We start from the raw sequence: 22,320 nt of genomic DNA on the forward strand, positions 1-22,320 counted from the left end.
TGCACCCTCCGAAACAACACCCTTCCGCTGTTTAACGAAATCCATTCCTTTTTTATTCGCAGGAAATATTTAATATTCCAGAATCTTGTTCTTGGATTCAACGTGAAAATATTGCTCACCTGAAACTCATCAATCTGAGACCCAAGGGATGCCAAAGTCCCTGTCATCTGCTCATTAAGCCAAGGGCATCACACAAAGGCCTACTTCTAACACCTCCTGAATCTTAATGAGAGAGAGTATTGATCTCTACAATTTATGATCCTACGGCAGTGGGGTGGCTCTTCACACGTGGAACCTCCTCACTTGTGCTCAGTGACTTCGAAAAACACCTCTAGCGCGGGCTGGATATAGTATCCGCGAGCCGAGGGTTTTCTCGGTTTCTTCGTTCTCTGGCCTTAAAGGTAAGGTGCCGGGCGCTGAAAGAGGCGGCCACCGCAGCGGATTCCACCGCGGAGGGCCGGGCGCGGGGAGCCGGTGGCCGGGCTGCTGCGGAGGCCCCACCTGTGCGTCCCTCCAATCCTTCCCTGCCCCCTCGTTTGGCTGGTAGCGGCCCCTCCTTCCGGCGGGCTCGAGGCGGAGGGACTGCGGCTGCGGGCGCGCGCCGCGGCCCCGGGCCTCCGGGGACAGTTGGGCTCGGCCCGGCAAAGGAGCCGCTGGCGGGAGCGCGCGCCGGGAAGACCCCCGCCGGCCGCGACGCTCGGGGCCCGCGCGAGCGCGCTCGGTTGGTGCACGAGCGCGGCTCCGCCCCGCCTGCTCGGAGCGCGCCCCCGCCCGGCCCGCTCTCCTCCCCCACCCCCGGCGCGGACGGGGTGGATCCAGCTCACTCCCCTCCCCCGAGCGGCCGCGGCGGCGGCCGGCGCTGAATGAGAGACGCCGACTGCTCCGGTCGCTGAGCGCTAGCCTAGGCGGCGGCGGCGGCGGCGGCAAAACGGCGGAACGCGAGGCCCGCGCCGTCCTTCCAACCTCCGAGGCGTTTGCCGGGGCTGCACAGGTCGGTGCCTTCGCCGCGGGCCTGGAGCGGAGTCTCGGTGGGCGGTGCGGGGGAGGGAAGGTGGGTGCGCTGCGACCCTAGAGCGGCGCGGAGCCGCAGCAGCGGCGGCGGCATCGCGGGGAATGGCGGCGCCTGGGGCGCTGCGGTGTGTGTCGTTCGCCCGGCCGCGGGCCCCGGGACTGCTCGCCCTCGTCGAGAAGAGGGGGTTGCGGGGCTCGGGCTGAGGGAGGAGGGGGCTCGGAACCCAGGGCCGCGCCTCCCTCGGCAGCTCGCTTTCGGCGTCAGGAGGCGGCCATGGGGTCCCCGCTCCGGCTCCCTGTCCTGCGGCCGGGGGTCAGCCCGTCTCGCCTCCCCTCGCTTCTCCCCTGGGTGGCGGAAGCCCCTGGCCTCCGCCCGCGCTGCCTTGGCGCCCAGCGGCACCTCAGCCTCTCTTCAGGTGAGCGGAGCCGGGGCTCCGGGAGCCGGAACCCGCCGAGGCGGGCCACACCCCCTCCCCAGCCCTCGCAGCTGCGCCTCAGAAGCCCGGCCGCCCGGCTGGCCGCCTTGCGGACCCGCACTCTCGCGGTCAGGGTGACCTGTTGCGGAGCGGCCCGCAGCCCGAGTCGCCCGCCGACTCGGACCCGGAGGGACCGGTCTTGCGCTGGCCCCGCGCGGCGGGACGCGGGGCCGGCGCCGCTGCCGGAGATCGGGTGTGCTGTACTGCTAGGAGCGGGCGTACTGAAAAAATAAAAAATAAGAGGTTCCCCCAGGGGTCTGATCAAACAGTTGCAGAGCGGGGATATCTGTCTGCAAATATCCGGGATTCCATTGCAGTATCGGATTAGGTAGGCTCATAAACACCATGCTTTGGAGGTGATTTGAGAGAAACCCGAGCCAGGAGTGAGGAGCTGTTATCTGTATCTGGAAAATAACCTTAAACCTGTGCTGAGCTAAATTATGCCCCCACATGCCCCCATCAAAGCTCTTTTCCTGTAGCTGTATGTTGTGTAGACGCAGTCCAGTTTCACTGTACGTGGGCGTGTTTGGGAAGAAGCTGCGAGCTGATAGGAGGTACCTTAGTACAAATGTTAATTTGTTTTACCCAGGAGGGTTGAGGGAGGAGGAAGAAAGGGCACTGATGTTAGCTGTGGAGGAGGGGGCCATTGAAACACTAAATTTCTGTTGAAGAAAGCTCTGAAAAGAAATACAGAGTACCTGGCCTTTAAGATGGTTAAGAAGGAAATACAGTCAGCAGTTAATTGAGCTTTGTCTTTTACATGCCCAGGATTTTTAAATTTCGACACTGTAGTTGCTATAGAGAGCTTTGTTTTCGTACCGGTGTTTGTGAATTGATCTTGGTGTTTTTCTGTATTCACCATCAAGCCAGCTCTGTCTCTTTGAAGATGACCATCAGAATTTTGGGAAACTTTTGGATCTGAGCAGCATAGTATTACAGTCATAGATCATAGCTTGCTGGCTCTAAAAGCCTATTCCATCCAGATAATTATGGTTATACAGTGCTGTAGAATCATAAATAATGTGTGTTACTGTTACTGCTGCATATCTTCCTGGAGACTTTAGAATTATGAAGGATCTTATCCAAACGGTATTATTTTAATAAAAGCCTCTTACTCAAGCTTTGTAGGCATAAAGTTTATCGTCTAGCTTCAAAGATTTGGAAAAGTACTTGTTTTATTAGCTTACAGACCAAATGCAAGGACATTATTTTGAAATGGTAAGATCTACCTTTTTTTTTTTTTCCATTTTATTCCACCTTTCATTCAATTAAGAAATTTGACTTTAAAACACTGAGAATGGAACTCTGGAAATATTGTTCATTTTGCCTAAATCATTCCAGATTGCAATATGCTTTTCTGATACATTCTTTGATTATCAGCAAGAACTGACCAAAATGTCCTGAGAGAAAATATAACTACTTTAAAACTGACCTTGTGGATCCTTGATGTTCTTTTATCATATATGTGAGTAGTGTATTTGTGTGTGTTTATGTACCTAGTACATGTCTCTTTCGGTTTAGTACCTGTCATTAGAGCTGAGACAGCAGTTTTTTGTAGTGAATGATGGATATATGTGTAAGTGAAATTGTTCTGTTGCAGTTTAAGGCACTTTTGTCCAGAGGCCCAGATTGTACATTCATTCATTCATTCCACACATGTTTATTTGTTTTCTACTTGGTGCCAGTTAGTTGCCTAGTTGTTGGTGATACAACAGAGAAAAGGATAGGTCTGTGCCCTGATGGAGCTTAAAGGGTAGGTAGGCAGATTGTCAGATAACATATTTAGCGTTAGTTTACAACTTTAAGAAGTAAAAACTCCTCTGAAGAGTTTTTTTGGTTAAGGATATTTGTTGTGTTTTTCCTTCTAAGGATAGTGGGTATTATTACTGAGTGAACAAAAGCATCAAGACAAGTTAATTTAAAAATACACTGATGTTTATGTACTTTGGGTATCTGGTTCCCCAAAATAAACACTCTACCTTAAGTCACATGATGCACAGTTTACATGTGGTTAGACAGCTTTATACTTTTGGTTTATATAGTTAAATGAGATGTTTGCTAAAAATATTTTTCTTGGCACTTGTTTTTAAGGGAGTCTAATTCTTTTTTTTCCCTAAATTTTTTAAATCGTTCCCTAAATTTTTTCTTCCTCTGGCTGTGTATGTGTGAGTGGACCAAGGTCCTATTGTTCTTCCTTAGAATGTAATAACTGTTATCGCTAAATCAGAGAATTCTGACGGAAATTTTTCTTTTTAAAATATGACAAACACTGGTATAGTTTGTCACAAATTATTGTTGTTGTTTAGTCGCTAAGTCATGTCTGACTCTTTTGAGACCCTATGGACTATATAGCCCACCAGGCTCTTCTGTCCATGAGATTTCCCAGGGAAGAATACTGGAATGGGTTCCCATTTCCTTCTCCAGGGGATCATCCCGACCCAGGGACCTTTGCAGATCACAAAACTTTTTAATATACTGCTGCTGCTAAGTCGCTTCAGTCGTGTCCTACTCCGTGCGACCCCATAGATGGCAGCCCACCAGGCTCCCCCGTCCCTGGAATTCTCTAGGCAGGAACACTGGAGTGGATTGCCATTTCCTTCTCCAGGGGATCATCCCGACCCAGGGACCTTTGCAGATTACAAAACTTTTTAATATACTGTTGATTCTTAAATATGTTGGTACTTCTTATTTACAGGAGTGCCAGCAATTAACATTGACCTTGTGCGTGTGCTCAGTCACTTTGGTCATGTCTGACAGTTTGTGACACCTGCCAGACTCCTCTGTTCATGAAATTTTCTCGGCAAGAATACTGGAGTAGGTTGCTGTGCCCTCCTCCAGGGGATCTTCCCCACCCAGGGATGGAGTCCCTGTCTCCTGCATTGGCAGGCGTATTCTTTACCATGGAGCCACCGGGGAGGCCCAGAACATTGACCTTATGTAGTTATTATCATCTCCATTTTGAGCTGAGGAAATGGGTTTGAAAATGTGAGTACACCAACGAGCAAGCAGTGAACCTAAACCCAAGTCTTAGCTCTTACTACAGTGTGATGCTCCACCTGGGGAGTGTTGATGGGGGAGCATCCACATCCACTGCTGCAGTTCAGCATACGGTATAGCTGCTAGCCTGCCTTTCCAGAAATTTCTAAATAACTTTTAAACTCTAAACCCAACTGTTAGTTGAGATTTAATTAGACCTGTTTAGAATCTAAAAGTTCTGCTTTTTATTGCTGTATAAAAAAAGACAGTTTGGATCTACTTTTAATGATATAAATGTTTTGAGAATAAGATGTATTAAAATTAATCTTCTTTTCTGAATGTGAAGTTTTTATTGTATAACAACTGTATATAGAATAAAGCAAATAGCTTCACTCAGTTTTCAATAAAAAGATAATTCAGATAGCCTGAAACTCTGGCTTAACCTGAGTGAGATTTCTTGGAGAATAAATTACCCTCTAAATTGTTTTTTGTTGTTGTTTGTTTTTTTTTTTAATATGTCTTACTCCCGTTGGTTTACGGATTTTCTTCAGTGAGAAAATAAAGATTGGACGTGACATATTTCAGTAGCTTGAAATTAATCTGGAGTCCTTCTTGATTAACATCTTGAACTTTTGGTTTAGGAAACCTTTTAACCATGTCATAGGAATAAAAACACTGAAATTTGAAATATGTGGCATCTGCCTATTCTATGGAAAGAAGAAAGTTTGAGTATATATTTAGTGAGTCCCTTTAGTCAGTAATGGCTAGTTAGGGATGTAGGAAGCAGTGTTCATAGGACTCAGCTTGAAGGTGTCTGGCAGCTTATGTGTGCCACCACAGGGAACTTTGATACAGGCTTTTGAATGACACATGGCTTTGGTGTATGAGAGGCTTGAAAATGAAGCCCTCACTTTGAGCTTAATTGATACCCTTCTGTTATTTTGCTTATATGACCTTTTCTCCAAACAGGTTTTTCCTTTAGAGCTCTATTTCCTTGTTGTTCATTCTTGGAGAACCCTTTTCTGAAAACCTTGCCTAAAAAGCAGCCCCATCACACTCTACCCTCATCTTTATTTCTCTTCACAACAGTAATTTATCTGACATTAAAGCATATGTTAATTTGCTTATTATCTGCTTCCCTCTGGATATAAGGAGGGACCTTCCTTGAAGTCCTTCACAGGGTCAAAGACTTTACTCGCTGATGTCTTCCTAGCACCTAGAAAAGTGCCTGGCACAGTCAATGTCCAGATAAACTTTGTGGAGTGGTTGAATTAATTGATACTAAATGATACAAAAAACACTAGTTATGTTTCTTGAAAACAACAACACATTAACTTTTGACTTTAAATAATACACCTGTGCAGTTAAAAAGAAAGTTGTACCGTAAGACTTAAAATGAAAACCCCACCCCCTGAATAATTTTCCCTCCCAGGTCCTGCTTTTAGAACAATTATTTTTGATACGTTTAGCTGGTTTTTTTTTTTATTTCTGATATTTATTTCCATATTTTAAGATATTACTTGTTTTTCAATTTTAGATATCTGTTGGTTTCCTCCTCTGGAAAATGAGTCTATGCTTTAGGGTTCTTAGGCCCGCTGAGCTTCCTCTCCCTTTATCTCCTTAATACAGTCACCTCCTATTACGTTATATCTCCTAATGTAACATATAGTTATGTAACTTGTTGTTTATAGTTTACATTATTATGACTTTGTGTATCTGTTTACTGTTGAACTATGCAGTATTCTATGATTGTATTTCATGGATTTAAAATTTTGGGGGGACTTCTCTGGTGGTCCAGTAGCTGAGACTCTGTGCTCCAGTGCAGGGGGCCTAGGTTGCATTGCTGGTCAGGGAACGAGATCCCACATGCCACAGCTGAGTTTGCATGCCACAGCTAAGACCTGTTGCAGCCAAAAAAATAAATATTAAATTTTTTTTCTTTTTTTTTTTTTGCTTAGTGTCCTATTTGTCTCCCCCCAACCCCGCCCCCACCAGGAACTGTCTCAGTATGTGCAAACACATCAGATTGATCACTTGATTTTTTTTTTTTTTTAATTAGAAATATCTCAGAGTTCCCTGTCCTTATGCCCAAATCAGCACTGGGGCTCTTCACTCTGCTGGGCATCAGCTTGTGATTTCCCTTTGTGACCCTGGGGGTTCTCTTTACCTTTTCCCTGTGTTAGGGTCCATGTTCTCTGGATCCCTGTCCTCCTCTTTCCCTGATTTACCCCTTTGTTTTGGTGAAATACATCCCTCAGTAACTTTCAAGAAAGAGTGTTTGAGGCGGTGAAATTTCTGAGACGTTTGCATTGCTGAAAATATCTTTCTTCTACCCTGACAGCTGGTTGATAATTTGGCCCGCCTCAGTGTGGGATTCTAAACTGAAGTAATTGTCCTTCAGAATTTAAGGGGTGGTACTGTAATTACCTAGCTTCAGGTGGCTGTTGAAAAGCCTTATGCCCTTTCATCTTCTTCATCCTTTCTATGTGACCAGTGTCTGTTGAGATCCTTTCTTGGTCATCAGTCTGTGTCTCTCGTGTCTTCTGTGTCTTGTCTGGGTCTTAGCGCATTTCTTCTGCGCAGGACTCACTGGGCACTTCAGCCAGCAGTGTCTGTATTAGATGAGAGGAGAGGTGATCATCTAGTGCGAGGCTGAGCCAGTTTTTTCTTTGAAGGGCTAAATAGTATTGTAGGCTTTGTGGGCAGTACCATGTGTTACTGCTACTCAGCTTTGCTTTTGCAGCATGAAGCTGCCGTAGACAGCACAGGCACGTGGTTTGCTGACCCCAGTCTGAGCACAGGTGGAAGGATTAGCCGTTGCTTTACTAGGAGTCCGGAGAGAAGACCAGAATTTGCAGACAGACATGATGGTGGTGGCTTGAGGAAATTCTCATCTGAGGTTTTCTGTTAGTGGATGATAAGCAGGATCATTAGCTGAGAGTGAGGAAGAAAGGTTGTGTGTATCGGAAGTTTGACAAGGGGGAAAGTACATGACACAGTTGTCCATCAAAGAGTGGAAAAGTGAAGAGAATAGAGGAAAGGAATATATTGTGTTGGCTTGTCAGCATTAAGGGCTCACTTACCTGAGAGAGATGATTCTAAATTTCAGGTTCCTGGCTTTAATAGAAATATCTCTAAAATCTCACTAAATATGATATCTTACTAAAGGTCTCCCCCCTCCCCCCACAATCAGGTGAGGTTTTTTAAAATTAATCATCAGAACTATTCACATATAAGTACTGTATACTTATATGTGTATATGTTTTTATACATACAAACATGACCTATATAACTTCTCATTTGTAGAGAAATGCCAAAAGAAAGTACTATAATTTTTCCCAAATGCATATTTGATTTAGAAATCATTTGCTTATTCATTTTTTAAAAGCCATGGAGCATTTTCTGTGTTCCAGGAATAGTTCTTGGTGCTGGGGATACAGCTGTAAACAAAAATACAAAAACATTTGCCTTTATTACACTTATATTTTAACTAACATCATCGACATTAACAAAGAAAGGAACATTATGCAGAGATGAGAAAATATAATGTTATTAAATGTATTTTTTTTCAGCTTTCTTGAGGTATAATTGACAAAATTGTGTAAGACATTTAAAGTATACAGAATGATGATTTAATACATGTTTACATTGTGAAAATGCTCAGCATCATTAGCTGTAAGACAGTGGTCCCCAACCTTTTTGGCACCAGAGACTAATTTCGTGGAAGACAGTTTCCATGGATAGGAGTTGGGGGTGGTGGTTCAGGCAGTAATGTGAGCAGTGGGAAACAGCAGATGAAGCGTCACGCACTAGCCCCCTGCGTGGCCCAGTCCTAACAGGCCGTGGACAGATATCAGTCCGTGACCTGGGGATTGGTATAAGGGAAGTGAAATCAAGCCGTGATGAGATACCCCTTCACATTACTAGAAGGGCTAGAATTTAAAAAGTTTGGTGATGTAGCAAGTATAGGTGTGGATGTTGAGAAATTGGATCCCTCAAACACTAACAGGAATATAAAATTATGTAGCTTCTTTGGAAGATAGTATGGCAGTTCTTAAGGAGATTAAATGTTGAGTTACCATTATGACCCAGCAGTTCTTTCCTAGGTATATACCCAAGGAAGATGAAAGCATGTCTCCATAAAAAAATTGTTCCCAAATGATTATGGCAACATTATTCATTGTAAGGAAAAAAATAGAAATAACACAAATGTCTATAACCCAACAAGTGAATAAACAAAATGTGATATATCCATCCAATGGGATTATTATTTAGCCCTTAAAAGGAGTAAGGTACGATACATGTTATATCATCAGTAAATTTTGAAAATATTATGCTTGGTGAAAGAAGCAGTCACAAAAGGCCTGATATTATATGATTACATTTGTATGAAACATGCAGAATGGGAATCTGTAGAGATAGAAAGCTGATTAGTGATTGCGTGAGGTTGCAGGTAGGGGACGGGAAGGCCTAAAGAGTATAGGGTTTCTTTTTAAGATTTTAAAAATGTGCTACAGTTGACTGCATTGATAGTTCTACATGCCATTGAACTGTATACGTTTTCTTTTTGGCCTCTCCGTGTGGCTTGTCGTATTTTAGCTCCCTTATCAGTGATTGAACGTGAGGCCTTGTCAGTGAAAACTCAGGAGTCCTAACCACTGGACCACAAGGGAAATTCCTGAATTGTGTACTTTAAATGGTAAATTGTATGGTATGTGACTTATATTTCAAAGCTGTTTAAAAAAGCAAGACATGGCAAAAATAATCAGTGATATGAGGCAATGTCATTATATTTAATTGAGAAAAGCAAGTTACAGAGAAAAGTGTAAAATATCCCATTTTAATGAAATAGTAAAAATCCAATGTTTATTACAGAGTATAAGTGATCTTGTAAGATTGAAAAATGTTGCACACCAGATGTAAACATTTGTTACCTAGGTGGTCTTAGGTAAAAAAGAGGGAGAGAAAGAAGGGAGAAAATAACTTGAAGGAAAAGGGCTTGATATAGAAGAAAGAGCATTTATAACATAATAAACATAAATCTTGAAAAGAAAATGGTAGTTGTCTATGTGGTGAGATACCAGGGTTTTTTTCTTTTTCTTATTATATTTTTCTGGATTGTTTGATTTATTTTATCAATATAAGTATCTAAAACTAAATAAGAAACAATACAAATAAAACATTTATGAAATCTGAAAAAATGCAGCAGTTTGTTTTCCATAATAGCACCCAACTGGAAACAAGCCAGATGCCCATCAGCAGAAAAATGTAGCAATAATTTGTGGTATGCTCTATACTGGAATACTATATATCAGTGAAAAATAAGGAACTACTGCTATACTTAGCAAATATGGGTGAATATCACAAACTATTGATAGAAATCAGACACAAAAGAGTATGTTCTGTGTGATACTCTTTTCTTGAAGCTCAGGAAAAGGTCAAACTCATCTCTGTTGTTGGAAGTCAAAGTAGTGGTTAACGGTTGGAACTAGCAGAGCAAGACTTCTGGAGTGCTGGAAATGCTCTATATCTTTATTTGACTGGTGGTTACATGCACATCTACATAGTAAAAATTCATAAGTACATTTTAGTGTTTATGTGTATCTCAATAAAAAAAGTAAAACACATCAAGCCAGAAAAAAATGAAAAAAATAAGCTTTAAAAAATCTGGTGCTCATGTAAAAAGTCTTTGTATACTTTTAAGGATACTTATATCATTTCCAAAGACAGTTTCTCTCTGCCTTCAGTTTTTTATTAATTAATTTTTAATTGAAAGATAATTGCTTTACATAATTGTGTTGGTTTCTGCCAAACATCAGCACGAATCAGCCATATCTGCCTTCATTTTTAATGGTTGCATCATATCACTTTCTGTGGGTGCATCATAATTTATTTAAGCAGTCTCTCGATGGAACTCTTGGGTTGTTTCTAACTTTTATATACTGTAAAGAGCGGTAGAGTTCGCATTTTTTCTTATACTTCTTCCTGTACTTTTCTGGTCGTTTCCTTTTGATGAATTCCTAAAAGGAGGATGGTTTGCTTGTTTGGAGGTTAAGTCCATTTGCATTCTTGCCTGTGCCGTATAATTGTTTCTCTGTACTCTCACTGACTTGGTGATTAACTTTACAAACATAGATTTTGATCTGTTATGTAATAAATTCTTATTTTAATTTGCATTTTAAAATATTTTTGGTGAAATGTATATTTTCATGTTTTTGGACATGTAGGCTATAATTTCCTTTTCATATCTTATATACTTATTGCTTGTATTCTTATCTCTTAAAAGTCTTTTAAGCAGGTAAGTCAAGTAAACAAAAAATACATAAAGATTAATACACTTAACACCTCAGATAGAAAAAGACAAATAAATACCAAATGATATCACTTACCTGTGAAATCTAAAATATGATACAAATGAACTTATCTGTGAAGCGGAAACAGACTCACAGAGAGAACAGACTGGTGGTTGCCAGGCAGGCGGGTTAGGGGAGGGGTGGATTGGGAGTCTGGGGTTAGCAGATGCAAGCTGTTATATAGAATGGATAAACAAGTTCCTGTTGTATAGCACAGGGGACTATTTTTAATATCCTGTGACAAACCATAATGGAAAAAAAAAGAAAAATACAGTTAACTTGAGAAATGAAACATTACCAGTGCAGTTGAAGCATCCTGTTGCTTAACATTAATAACATGTTAGAGCTCTTCATGTATGAAGAATATTGGCTTTGTTGCTTGTTGTAGACCTTTTCCCTATCTTATTTTCTGTCATATAACTTAGTATTTCCGTGGTGGCTCAGACGGTAAAGAATCTACCTGCAATGCAGGAGACCTCGGTTCAGTCCCTGGGTTGGAAAGATCCCTTGGAGAAGGAAATGGCAACCACTCCAGTATTCTTACCTGAAGAATCCCATGGACAGAGGAGCCTGGTGGGCTACAGTCCATGAGATTCAAAGAGTTGGATGTGACTGAGTAACTATCTCTTTTTAGAGTCTTTTATTAAATCTATATTGGCTTCAGTTGTGAGATATTCTGTTTAATAAACAATTAAGGATAGAAATATACTGTCAGTTAAACCATGACACTCTTAGTTTAAGAGGCATCCTAATTTCAGAGATGTTAAAAGATGAGAAAATATTCATCCTAGAATTGATGAAATATATATATATGTTTGGCTGTATGTGTGTGTTGTATGTTTTCTTTAGTCAGATTTATCAGTCTTTTCTACTATTTCCTGTTTTTCTATTGTCAGTCCTAGACTTTCCTACGCCAACATTAAAAAAAAATTCACCTAGTTTTACTTCTAGTATTTTTATGCCTTAAACATTTTTCATCTTTAATTCATCCTGTTTATTTTAATGTAAGATCTAGTTTTTGTCCTTTTACCCAAATAGTTAGCCAGTTGTCATAAAGTTAGAGGCCACTAGCAGTTTTTTGAATAAGTAATGAATGATACAGTCAGATGTGCTTTTTGAAAAATATTAATATGGCAGTGGGTCTTGGTTGGGTTTAGTCTAAAAAGTCCCAGTTGCATTTTCTATTAAATATATATCTTAATTCATTTGCAATAAGAGGAATATGAACATTACAACTGTGATTTCATATTGCCTTAAATAATGCATCTGAATATTCTTGGAATCAGTCAAATAATTAAAACAATTTTTTGCCACATAGACCATGGTTTTAATCCTGTGCTTAAAGTTTGTGTGAATCTGGGCAAGTTACTTAATTTTTCTTAATATTCAGCCTCCCTGTTTGTGAAGTGGGCATAGAAGTATTCTCATAGGATCGCTGTAAGGATTAGATGAGGAGATATAAAAGCAAAGTACTAGGCTGAATTAGTTCTTAACTCTTCCTCCTTTCAGGACCGTGAAGATCAAGTGTACTAATCACAGCCTAGCTTCTCTTGTATCTGGGGTTACTCTAGATCTCTAGGGTTACTTGAGTAAAGAATTCGTTAGACCTCTTCAAATTCTGATTTAGGTGTCTCAGGATTTGACTAGAACTTTTCTGGCCTCCTGGAAGTAGCTTACATGACAGATCTGTCTGTTTTCTGTTGTTGCTTTTAAGCTGCTCTTCTGTGAATGTGCTGAAATCTTCGTAGCTTTTAGGGTTTTGTAGGTAGGGGATTCGTATGTATTTTAGGTTTCACTGATACAGCTTTTATTCTGTCAGTTGTCATTAGGATAACCTCTGCTGCTTTTCTTTCACAGTTTAGATTTGTGGATATATTTTTTAATAGGTTTGTGTGGTTCAGATCCCATTTCTTAGGGCTGAGGGTCCAGGGGTAAGTCTATTAAAAGGGAAATGTTTTGAAGATACCCTTGGATAAGAAACTCCTCTTTTGACTTGCTTCTTTTTGTCAGCAGTGTTTTTGAATGGTTTCTGTGAGCCCAGTACTTGCGAATGTTATCCTTGGAGGAGTAAGTTCTAGATCTTGCACTGGTTGTTTACATCTTCTTGGTGAAGAGGAGAGAGAGAGATGAAATCTTCTATATGAAACCACAGTAAATCACATGAGATTGTACGTAGTTATGTGTCAGATTGAAGAGCAGTGTGCAGGAGAAGAGGGGGGAGTTATGTGCTCAGTGAGGGCAGGAGTGGTCCTTAGGAAATGTGTTTCATTAAGGTGGTAAGAACATAAGCTTTAGGGAGCAGCAGTACTGAAGTTACAGCAACAGCAATCAGTTTTGGCATGCTTTGGCCCGAAGGGTTTTTGGAGGTTTTGGAAATAATTTGATAAAATGAGACCAAATTATTCAGTCCTTAGAAGTAAAGCAAGTTAAAATTTAAGGGATAACATATACTGTTACTGACTTTTGGCTTCTCACTCTATTTCCTTTCTTTTTAAGGTTGTAAATTGATCAATTGTAAATGAAGATTGGAGGGAAAATCCAAACTGTTTAGAACCAGTGTTTTTTTTTTTTTTTTTTTCCCCCAAAAGGAGGGGGTTTCTACGTAAGTTATATATGTATTGGGTTATCCTCCCAACAAGAAGATTTAAAACAACATTGATAGGAAAGTAGCATTGATAAGTTATATGTTTGCTTTTTCCTTTCTGTCCCTCTTACTTGGTTTTAGCTAATTATGTAGCAGAAAGTTTTCATTTCAAAGTCTTTCCCCTGCCATTGAAAAAGCCAAGGGGTGTAGGGTCAAACTCATCTGCAAAAGGATATTTTGAGCTATAATTCTGCAGGTTTGAACTTGGGGGAACCAGAGTACTGTTGAGGCCTCTGTGCTGTGTGTGAGCAGCTGTGAATTGGCTGTAGTAATAGTGTCAGCGCATCTAGACCCCTCTTCTGCTTCAGTTCAGTGCGGTGCAGTGGACGTAGCTACGAAGGGAGAGGGTTATTGACGTTTACTACTTCTGTCTGAGCAGAATTGAAAATGATAGACGATGATGGGCTTTCCTTGTCTCAGTCGTAATATCGTTGCTGTCGTGTGGCCACCCTCGACTTAACAATCACTGGGCCTATGTCCCATGTCTTACTTGTGTGACGCTGTAAATTATATGATCTCCTTAATAACAACCAAAAGTTGTATTTATGACTGCTTAATTACTATAACTAAATAGATTAAAAATACTGACAAGACCTTTGAGCCCCAGATGAAGGGTGACTTGGCTGACTCAGTGTCCCAGACATGTGTTTGATAATTCTGGTGTGCCTGCAGTTGCACAGTACATTGCAGAGGAATAGACCTCAATAGCTATGTTTTTAACCACATAAAAGCTGTATTCCACCTGATTGATCCAGGAGTGGGCATTTGACCTAAGGGCTGCTAATCTGTAAACCAGCTAACAACCTAGCATTGTCTGGTGGGGAAAATTACAGCCATGTATAGGGAACATGGAGTTAATTTGCCACTGAGCCATGAGAGCCTAAGCTGGGAAGATAACGTTAGTGTGGAGTCCTGTAAAACTAAAGTTTAAGAGACTGGAAAGTTAAGTATAAGCAGAAGCTGTGAGTTACAGAAATGGTAAAGGAGTTGAGGAAGCCAGTTGGTAACCAGAAGAGAATGAGGCATCTGTGATGAGAGAAGCACAAAATTGTAAGCAGGAAGCCATGTGGTGAGAGAGGGATGGGCACAGAGCCTGAGACTGGAGATTGTGCTCTCTGGCTCTGTAGATACTCCTCTCCGGTTACTCCAGGACTTCTGTGGCTCCTGCCCTTCTGGAGACCCCATCCCGTTTTTTCCCCAGGAAAGCGTGCAGGCGTTGGTGTCAGACTTTTGGCAGTAGAGTTCTGGCTCTGTCTTTTACTACTTGTGTGACCTTGGAAAGGTTGTTTTAACTCCTCTGTCTCATTCCTTATGTGTAAAAAGTGAGCATCATAAGTAATATTGATACCTTTCCTTATGGGGCTGATGTCAGGATTAAATGAGATGACACAAAAGTTTTAATAACAATAGTAAGATCATAACCAGTGTTCAGTGAGTAGTGTCATACATAACATGCTCTTTAGGGTAATTTGAATGAATTTCTTGCAACTAAAAGAGCCTAAGGAAATAATTTGCTTGGAGATTCACTTAGAGAAGTGCAGCCTAGTGTGTGGGTTGAGTAATCAGGGTTATTTTAGGTAGTGAACAGGGCACTAAAAAATAGTCTTATTCACCTTATGAGTAATGGGACTTGCTGTATTTACTCACATACCTTCTTTTATTGTATTTTGCTTCATTGCAGTTCACAGATACTTTGTTTTTTACAGTTTGAAGGTTTGTGGCAACCCTCCATGAGCAAGTCTGTTGGTGCCTTTTTTCCAGCAGCATTTGCTCACTTCTTGTCTCTGGGTCGCATTTTGGTAATAATTCTCAAAATATTTCAAGCTCTTTTCTTATTATATTTGTTATGGTGATCTGTGATCAGTGAACTTTGATGTTACATTGTAATTGTTTTAGGACACCCCAAACCTTCCCCATATACCATAGTGAGCTTAATGTGTGCATTCTGTCTACTCCACCAACTGGCCATTGATGTCTCCACCCCTACTGATCTCTGTCCATCTGTTGAGGCCTCCCTATTCCAAAAAAATGGGGTATTGAAATTAGGCCAAGTAATAACCCTACAGTGGCCTCTTAAGTGTTCAAGGGAAAGGAAGAGTGGCATGCCTTTCACTTGAAATCAAAAGCTAGAAATGATTAAGTTTAGCATGGAAGACATGTTGAAAGCCAAGATAAGAAAGCGGAACCAGCCTTATTGTTCATAATGGATCTGAACAGAAGATCAAACCAGTTACAATATTCTATTAGGGGAAGGCCCCAACTCTCTTCAGTTGTATGAATACTGGGAGGGGTGAAGAAGCTGCAGAAGAAAAGTTTGAAGCTATCAGAAGTTGGTTCACGAGGTTTAAGGAAAGAAGCCGTCTCTGTAACATAAAAGTGCAAGGTGAAGCAGCAAGTACTGATGAAGAAGCTGCAGCAACCTGGCCAAAAGTTTTAGCTAATGAAGGTGGCCACACTAAACAACAGGTTGTCAATGTAGACAAAACAGCCTACTGTTGGAAAAAGATGCCATCTAGGACTTTGACAGGTAGAGAGGAGAAGCCAAAGCCTGGCTTCAGAGGACGGGTTGACTCTCTTGTTAGGGACTAATGTATCTGGTATCTTTAAAGTGAAGCCAGTGCTCATTTACCTTTCCTCAAATCCTGTGGCCCTTAAGAATTATGCTAAGTCTTCTTTCCCTGTGCTGTACAAATGGCGTAATAAAATCTTGATGGTAGCACATTGGTTTACATGTTTGTTGTGGTTTTTTTTTCCAAGACAACTTTTATTGACGCATAGTTGATTTACAGTGTCGTGTTTCAGGTGTACAGCAAAGTGAAGCAGTTATTTTTTTTTCAGATTCTTTTCCATTATAGGTTCTTGCAAGATATCAAGTATACTTCCCTGTGCCATACAACAGGTCCTTGTTGTTTATCTAATTTATATACAGTAGTATGTATCTGTTAATCCCAAACTCCTAATTTATCCCTCCACTTCCCGTTCCCCTTTGGTAACCATAAGTTTGTTTTCTATGTCTGTGAGTCTGTTCTGTTTTATAAATAATTTCATTTGTATCACTTTTTTAGACTATACATATAAATAATGTGATATTTGTCTTTGACCTACTTCACTTAGTGTAATAATCTCTAGATCCACCCATGTTGCTGCAAATGGCATTATTTCCTCCTTTTTTTTTTATGGCTAAGTAATATACGACTATATAAATCTCACATCATCTTTATCCATTCATCTGTTAATAGTCATTGGGTTGCTTCCAAGTCTTTGCTATTATAAACAGTGCTGCTGTGACCATTGAGGGGGGTGCATCTTTTCAAATTAGTTTCTGTCTCTTTCGGATATATGCCCAGGAGTGGATTGCTGGATCATGTGGTAACTATTTTTTAAGCAGTCTCCATACTGCTCTCCATAGTGGCTATACCAATTTACATTCCCACCAACAGTGTTTACGACGTGTTTTACTGAATATTTTAAGTCTACTGTTGAGACCTACTGCTCAGAAAAAAGATTCCTTTCAAAATATTACTGTTCATTGACAATGCACTTGGTTCCCAAGAGATGGAGATGTTCAAGATTAGTGTTGTTTTCATGCTTGCTAATACATCTATTCTGCAGCCCATGGATCAAAGAGTAATTTTGACTTTCAAGTCATTATTATTTAAGAAATATATTTTGTAAGGCTATCAGTGAAAGTGTTAGTCATTCAGTCATGTCTGCCTCTTTGCAACCCCATGGATAGTAGCCCACCAGGCTCCTCTGTCCATGGGATTCTCCAGGCAAGAATACTGGAGTGGGTTGCCATTTCCTTCTCCAGGGGATCTTCCTAACCCAGGGATCAAACCCAGGTCTCCTGCATTGCAGACATAGTCTTAACCGTTTGAGCCACCAGGGAAGCCCGTAGCTGTCACAGATGTAAGGCTATGGCTGCCACAGATAGTGATTACTTTGATGAATCCAGGCAAAGTAAATTGAAAACCTTCTGGAAAGGATTCACCATATTTGCTGCCAGTAAGAACATTCATGATTCCTTGGAAGAGGTCAAAATATCGACATAAATAGGAGTTTGGAAGAAGTTGCTTCTGGATGACTTTAAAGGGTTCAAGATATAAGTGGAGGAAATAACTAGCGATGGTGGAAATAGAACTGTAAGTGGAGCCTGAATGTGTGATTGAATTGCTACAATCCTATGATTGCTGCTGCTGCTGCTAAGTCACTTCAGTTGTGTCCAACCCTGTGCGACCCCAGAGACAGCAGCCCACCAGGCCCCACTGTCCCTGGGATTCTCCAGGCAAAAACACTGGAGTGGGTTGCCATTGCCTTCTCCAGTGCATGAAAGTGAAAAGTGAAAGTGAAGTCGCTCAGTCATGTCCGACTCTTCATGACCCCGTGGACTGTAGCCTATCAGGTTCCTCCGTCCATGGGATTTTCCAGGCAAGAGTACGGAGTGGGTTGCCATTTCCTTCTCCAATCTCATGATTAAACTCGGATGAATGAAGAGTTGCTTTTTATGGGTGAGCAAGAAAGTGTTTCCTTGATATAGAATCCTCTGGTGAAGAAGCAGTGATGATTGTTGAAATTTTAACAAAGAGTTTAGAATATTACAAAAACTTAATGATAAAGCAGTGGCAGTGTTTGAGAGGATTGACTCCAATTTTTGAAAGAAGTTCTGTAGGTAAAATGCTATCAGTCAGCATTGCATGCTACAAGAAAATCATTCATGAAAGGAAGGGTCAGTCACTGTGTCAGGCTTCATCTTTGTCTCATTTTAAGAAATTGCCACAGCCACCCCAACCTTTGGTAGCCACCAACATGATTATCAGCAGCCATTGACATTGAAGCAAGACCCTCCACCAGCAAAATGATTGACTTGCTAAAGGCTCAGATGGTGGTTAGCGATTTTTAGAAATAAAAGATGTTTAAATTAAGGTATGTCCTTTTTTTAAGACATAATGCTATTGTACACTTAATTGACCGTAGTATAAACATGACTTATATGCACTGGAAAACCAAAAAACTGGTATGACTTGCTTTATAGCAATATTTAGTTTATTGCAGTGTTCTGGAACTAAACCCAGAATATCTCAGGGATATCCTTTATTTTTCAACCATTTACTAGTTGCTTGGAGCTGTTCTAAGTATTTTACCTGTATTAATTCATTGGATCATCACAATTAACTGTTAAAGAAGGTACGGTTGTTACCTTCATTTTAAAGAGGTAGAAACTTAGCAACAGGAAGGCTAACTGTCTTGCTTTATATTATACAGTATGTAAGTAGCAGAACTAGGAAATGAACCCAGGTGGTATGGTTATAGTTTTAGGCTTTTTTGAAAGCATCTATGTCTTTTTCAGTTTTTATTTACGATTTTAAATGAAGCCAAGGAGAAGGTTTGAGTTTGTTGCTACAGTTTCTTTTACATTATTCTAGTGCTTCTCTCCCGTTTTAATAAAGAGTTAGCATCTAGTTATAGAGTATTAGGTGGGCAAGATAGTGATACTAGGTAGTATACTATCGTAAGAGGCTTATACTGTATGTGAAGTGGTACTGTCCCTTGAAGTTAGACCATGGTAAGTCGAAAGTTATATGCTGTAAATCCTGAAGCAATTCTATTTTTAAAAAGGTTGAAGGTAATAAGCCATCAAAAGAGATAAAGTGAAGTCAGAGTTATACTTATTTAATTCAAAAGAAGGCATTAAAAAAAGGAGAAAAAGAACCTTGGACAAATAGAAACAAATTGTAAGATAATAGACCTAAATTTGACCAGATTGGGAATCATATTAAATATAAATGGTCTAAACAGAGATTCTCAGATTGGGTTAAAAAGCAAGACTCAACTATATCCTTGCCTATAAAAAATATGCTTTACATATAAAGATGCAAACCGTAAAGGATGGAAAAAGATACACTCTACTCACAACAGTCAAAAAGAAAGATGGAGTGACTGTATTAATATTAGACAAAGTAGACTTCTTCAGAGCAAAGGATATTTCCAAGAATAAAGGATGTCATTAAAAAATGATAAAGAGGTCAGATAATCAGGAGGACATAACGGATCTAAACATTTGTGCCTCTAAGAACAGAACTTCAAAAATGGATAGCGCTCCAAGGAGAAACAGTCAAATATGCAATTTTAGCTGGATGTTTCAATACCCTTTCTTGAGAATTTAAAAAATTGACCTAATTAACATTTACAGAATATTTCATCTAACAGCAGCGGAGTATTATTCTCAGGTCTCTTTAAATGTACATAAAGCATTTTCCATTATGGACCATATTTTGGGTCATAAAGTAAGTCTCTATAATTTAAAAGGATTGAGATCTTATGTTCTCTGATCACAATGGAATTAAATTAGAAACAGAAAACTTTGGAAAATTTACTAATACTTGGAAACTAAATAATGCAATTCAAAGAGATTAAAAGTTTTGTACCGAATGAAAATGAAAACAGAACATACCAGAATTTGTGGGATTCCATTAAAGCAATACTTAGGGGGAATTTATATCACTGAATGCCTGTATTAGAAAAATATCTCAAATTAATGACCTCTACTTCTACCTTAAGAAATTAAAAAGCAAATTAAACCAAAGTAATTAGAAGAGAGGAAATGGTATAGACCAATGTGGAAATTAATGTATAGAAAACAGACAAATAGTAGATAAAATCACTACAACCCCAAACTGCTTCTTTGGGAACATCAGTAAAATGGATAAAGCTTTAACCAGACTTTCAGAGTTATCATCATTACAGACTCCACAGATAATGAAAGGACAACAGGAAAGTATTATAGACAGCTTTATGTCTGTAAATTTTATAACAAGAAAAAGATTGTTCAAAGACATATACTCAGGAGTAGACAACCTGAGTGGCTGTGTATCTTTTAGAAAAATTGGATTTGTCATTTAAATATTTCCCCCAAAACACCATTCAAGCCCAGATGGTGAATTCTACTAACCATTTAAGAAATAAATTATATCAGTTCTGTACAAACACTTGAAAAAATTGCAGAGGAGGAGTGCTTCCTAATTTTCTTTGTGAGGCCAGCATAACCCTTATACTTAAACAAGATATACACTTTATGAGAAAAGAAGTCTGCACAAAAATATTCCACATGCAAAAATTTTAAATTATAGGAAATTGAAGGCGACATTTTATTAAAAATATATATATAATGACCAAGTGGAGTAATCATTCAGGAATGCAAGGTTAGTTTAACATTTAAAAAGCAGTAAATGTAATTCACTCTATGAACCAACTAAAAAAGAAAAACCATGTAATCATCTCTATAAATGCAAAAATAAAAACATTTAATAGTCTTACGTCCATTCCAGATAATACCTGAGCACAACAAGATTAGAAAGGAACTTCTTCAACCCAATAAAGAGCATATCCCCCCAAAACTACGGATAATGTATTTTTAATGATGGAAAACCAAATGATTTCTCCCTGAGACCAGAAGCAAGGTTGTCTACTCTCACCACTTCTGTTCCACACTGTACTATAAATTCTAGACACTACAGTCAAGCAAGCAAAAAAGATAAAAGGCACCTAGAATGGAAAGGAAAAAGGAAAAGTATCTCTTTTTTCTTTTTTAAACACAACTGTTAGAAAATCTGATGGAACCTATGAAACTACTGGAACTGCTAAGTTTTGTAAAGTTATGGGATACAGGATCAATGTAGAAATATCAGTTGCACTTCTTTATACTAGCAACAAACAGAAATTGAAATTTAATACAACCGATACCATTGACAATAGCAACATGTATGCAATACTGAAAACTACACGGCAGTGCTGAGCAAAATTAGAGAGCATTTAGATAAGGCAGGAGACATTCTTTGTGCATGGGGTCAGAGACTCATTGCTGCTAAGGTGAAAGCTCTGCCCAGTTGAGTTATTGATTCACTGCAAGCCCAATCAGAATCTTAGCAGGCTTTTTCTGTAGAAATGGACAAGGCGATTCTGAAATTCATGTAGAAATGGCCAGGACCCAGAATATCTAAAACAACTTTGAGAAAGAAGAACGGGCTTGGAGAGCTAATACTACCTGATATCACAATTCATTGCAGAACTAAAGTAATCAAAACAGTGTAGTATTGGTATAAAGATTGAGAAATAGATCAATGGAATAGAAGAGTCCAGAAAAAAGTCCAATAAATATATGGACAACTGAATTTTAATGCAAGTACAAAGGCAATTTATTGAAGAAAAGATAGTCTGTTAAAAAAAATGATGCTGGCTCAATTGGATATATATCTATATATAAGCAAATGAACTTCATCTATACCTTGTACTGTATACAAAAATTAAATCAAAATGAATCATAGACCTCAATGTAAAACCTGAAGTTATAAAACATGGAGACAAAAACAGGGCAACATCTCTGTAACCTTGATTTAGGTACAACACCAAAAGCACAGCCCAAAAAACCACACAACGATGAATCGAACTCCATCAAATTAAAGTGCGTGCCCTTTGAAAAATATTAAGAGGTGCTTAGTAAGCACCTGTGGAATTGAATTGGTTCTTTGGTCCTCCTGGTATCCTGACCTGGAACTGGGGATCATGGGCTCCTGTCTCTCTTCAGATCACAACTGTTCCAGTGGCCCTCTGTGGCCCTTATTTTTCTCACCTGTAACATGTATGGTTTGGACCACATGATTTCCAAGGTTCCTTCCAGCTTAGACACCTAACATGTCTGTGAAACAATTGACTTGCAAAGCAATATCTACCATTAAATGTATTTTTAAAAATAAAAATTAAAAAAATTTAATTCATTTGGTGAAGTGGTTCTCAAATGAGGCAGTTTGTCCCCCAGGGGACATTTGGAGTATCTGGAGATGTTTGATTGCCAAAACTAGTTAAT

General features: G+C 39.7%; 1 protein-coding gene across 6 annotated transcripts in view; it reads left to right on the forward strand.

Annotated features, from left to right (window-relative positions):
* The first annotated feature begins 272 nt into the window (after positions 1-272).
* The window catches only part of RALGPS2 (Ral GEF with PH domain and SH3 binding motif 2), a 167,074-nt gene continuing 145,026 nt past the window's right edge, over positions 273-22,320 (forward strand). For 5 of the 6 annotated variants that reach the window (XM_019976324.2, XM_019976326.2, XM_070768510.1 and 2 more), the window contains exon 1: positions 854-991. The gene's annotated coding sequence lies outside the window, so the exon portion shown is untranslated. Of the gene's footprint in view, positions 402-853; positions 992-22,320 lie in introns of those variants that run through there. The other variant, XM_070768509.1, reaches the window with a different exon arrangement.

The sequence above is a fragment of the Bos indicus genome, chromosome 16 (genome assembly GCF_029378745.1).
Source record: "Bos indicus isolate NIAB-ARS_2022 breed Sahiwal x Tharparkar chromosome 16, NIAB-ARS_B.indTharparkar_mat_pri_1.0, whole genome shotgun sequence".
Classification (NCBI taxonomy): domain Eukaryota; kingdom Metazoa; phylum Chordata; class Mammalia; order Artiodactyla; family Bovidae; genus Bos; species Bos indicus.